Below are 3,495 nucleotides of genomic sequence, written 5' to 3' on the forward strand. Positions count from 1 at the left end.
TGTCTCTGCATACCGCAGCACGCGACATAGCTCTGCAGACGATAAATGTAACCGTTTCAGGGAGAAGAGCGGGCAATGTGACGATCTGGCATTAGGTCGATTCGATAACAAATGACGAAAACGTTCCGATTTTGTCAGGTTTTTACTACATATGAACACTTTTCACATTCTCCCGTGCAACGCGGCTGCTAGTCCTCCTTTCATGCAAAATCTTAAGTTCCTAGCTCATGTCTAGGCACCAAAGAAGGGTAAAAAGTCAATAATCGATACCTAAAACTTGAATTGTACTAATTATAACTGGCTATTACATCAACTTAGAAGCTTCATCTGTGTTCTACTATTGTGCTTTTAGTGTCTCCACATACCGCAGCACGCGACATAGCTTTGCAGACGATAAATGTAACCGTTTCAGACAGAAGAGCGGCCAATGTGACGATCCGGCTTTAAGTCGATTCGATAACAAATGACGATAACGGACGGATTTCTCAGGTTTTTACTACATATGAACACTTTTCACATTCTCCCTGGCAACGCGGCTGCTAGTCCTCTTTTCATGCAAAATGTTAAGGTCCTAGCTCATGTCCAAGGCACAAAAGCCAGCTAAAAAGTCAATAATCGATAACTAAAACTTGAATTGTACTACTTCTTACTGGCTATTACGTCAACTTAGAAGCTTCATCTGTGTTCTACTATGGTGCTTTTAGTGTCTACGCATACCGCAGCACGCGACATAGCTTTGCAGTCGATAAGTACAACCGTTTCAGAGAGAAGCGCGGCCAATGTGACGATCTGGCTTTAAGTCGATTCGATAACAAATGACGAAAACGGACGGATTTCTTAGGCTTTTACTACATATGAACACTTTTCACATTCTCCCGCGCATCGTATCTGCTAGTCCTACTTTCATGCAAAATCTTAAGTTCCTAGGTCATTTCCAAGGCACCAAAGAAGGGTAAAAAGTCAATAATCGATACCAAAAACTTAAATTGTAATACTTCTTACTGGCTATTACATCAACTTAGAAGCTTCATCTGTGTTCTACTATTGTGCTTTTAGTGTCTCTGCATTCCGCATTACGCGACTTAGCTTTGCAGACGATAAGTACAACCCTTTCAGACAGAAGAGCGGCCAATGTGACGATCTGGCTTTAAGTCGATTCGATAACAAATGACGAATACGGACGGATTTCTCAGGTTTTACTACATACGAACACTTTTCACATTCTCCCGCGCATCGCGGCTGCTTGTCCTAGTTTAATCCAAAATCTTAAGGTCCTAGCTCATGTCCAAGGCACCAAAGCCAGCTAAAAAGACAACATTTGATACCTAAAACTTGAATTGTACTACTTCTTACTGGCTATTACATCAACTTAGATGCTTCATCTGTGATCCACTGTGGTACTTTTAGTGTCTACGCATACCGCAGCATGCGACATAGCTTTGCAGACGATAAATGTAACCGTTTCAGATAGAAGAGCGGCCAATGTGACGATCTAGCTTTACGTCGATTCGATAACAAATGACGAAAACGGACGGATTTCTCAGGTTTTTACTACATATGAACACTTTTTACAGTCTCCCGCGCATCGCGGCTGCTAGTCCTAGTTTAATCCGAAACCTTAAGGTCCTAGCTCATGTCCAAGGCACCAAAGTAGGGTAAAAAGTCAATAATCGATTCCTAAAATTTGAATTGTACTACTTCTTACTGGCTATTACATCAACTTAGAAGCTTCATCTGTGTTCTACTATGGTGCTTTTAGTGTCTCTGCATACCGCAGCGCGCGACATAGCTCTGCAGACGATAAATGTAACCGTTCCAGACAGAACTGCGGCCAATGTGACGACCTGGCATTAGGTCGATTCGATAACAAATGACGAAAACGTTCGGATTTTGTCAGGTTTTTACTACATATGAACACTTTTCACATTCTCCCGTGCAACTCGGCTGCTAGTCCTCCTTTCATGCAGAATCTTAAGGTCCGAGCTCATGTCCAAGGCACCAATGCCAGGTAAAACGTCAATAATCGATACCTAAAACTTGAATTGTACTACTTCTTACTGGCTATTACATCAACTTTGATGCTTCATCTGTATTCTACTATGGTGCTTTTAGTGTTTACGCAGCACGCGACATAGCTTTGCACACGATAAGTACAACCGTTTCAGAGAGAAGAGCGGCCAATGTGACGATCTGGCTTTAAGCCGATTCGATAACAAATGACGAAAACGGACGTATTTCTCAGGTTTTTACTACATATGAACACTTTTTACAGTCTCCCGCGCATCGCGGGTGCTAGTCCTAGTTTAGTCCGAAATCTTAAGTTCCTAGCTCATGTCCAAGGCACCAAAGAAGGGTACAAATTCAATAATCGATACCTAAAACTTGAATTGTACTACATCTTACTGGCTATTACAACAACTTACAAGCTTCATCTGTGTTCTACTAAAGGGACGGATTTCTCAGGTTTTTACTACAAATGAACACTTTTCACATTCTCCCGTGCAACTCGGCTGCTAGTCCTCCTTACATGCAAAATGTTAAGGGCCTAGCTCATGTCCAAGGCACCAAAGCTAGTTAAAAAGTCAATAATCGATAACTAAAACTTGAATTCTACTACATCTTATTGGCTATTACATCAACTTAGAAGCTTCATCTGTGTTCTACTATGGTGTTTTTAGTGTCTCCGCATACCGCAGCACGCGACGTAGCATTGCAGACGATAAGTACAACCATTTCAGGGAGAAGAGCGGCCAATGTGACGATCTGGCTTTAAGTCGATTCTATAACAAATGACGAAAACGGACAGATTTCTCAGTTTTTACTACATATGAACACTTTTCACATTCTCCCGTGCAACGCGGCTGCTAGTCCTCCTTTCATGCAAAATCTTAAGTACCTAGCTCATGTCTAGGCACCAAAGAAGGGTAAAAAGTCAATAATCGATACCTAAAACTTGAATTGTACTAATTATTACTGGCTATTACATCAACTTAGAAGCTTCATCTGTGTTCTACTATTGTGCTTTTAGTGTCTCCACATACCGCAGCACGCGACATAGCTTTGCAGACGATAAATGTAACCGTTTCAGACAGAAGAGCGGCCAATGTGACGATCCGGCTTTAAGTCGATTCGATAACAAATGACGATAACGGACGGATTTCTCAGGTTTTTACTACATATGAACACTTTTCACATTCTCCCTGGCAACGCGGCTGCTAGCCCTCTTTTCATGCAAAATGTTAAGGTCCTAGCTCATGTCCAAGGCACAAAAGCCAGCTAAAAAGTCAATAATCGATAACTAAAACTTGAATTGTACTACTTCTTACTGGCTATTACGTCAACTTAGAAGCTACATCTGTGTTCTACTATGGTGCTTTTAGTGTCTACGCATACCGCAGCACGCGACATAGCTTTGCAGACGATAAGTACAACCGTTTCAGAGAGAAGCGCGGCCAATGTGACGATCTGGCTTTAAGTCGATTCGATAACAAATGA

The sequence above is a fragment of the Schistocerca gregaria genome, unplaced genomic scaffold (assembly GCF_023897955.1).
Source record: "Schistocerca gregaria isolate iqSchGreg1 unplaced genomic scaffold, iqSchGreg1.2 ptg000397l, whole genome shotgun sequence".
Taxonomy (NCBI): domain Eukaryota; kingdom Metazoa; phylum Arthropoda; class Insecta; order Orthoptera; family Acrididae; genus Schistocerca; species Schistocerca gregaria.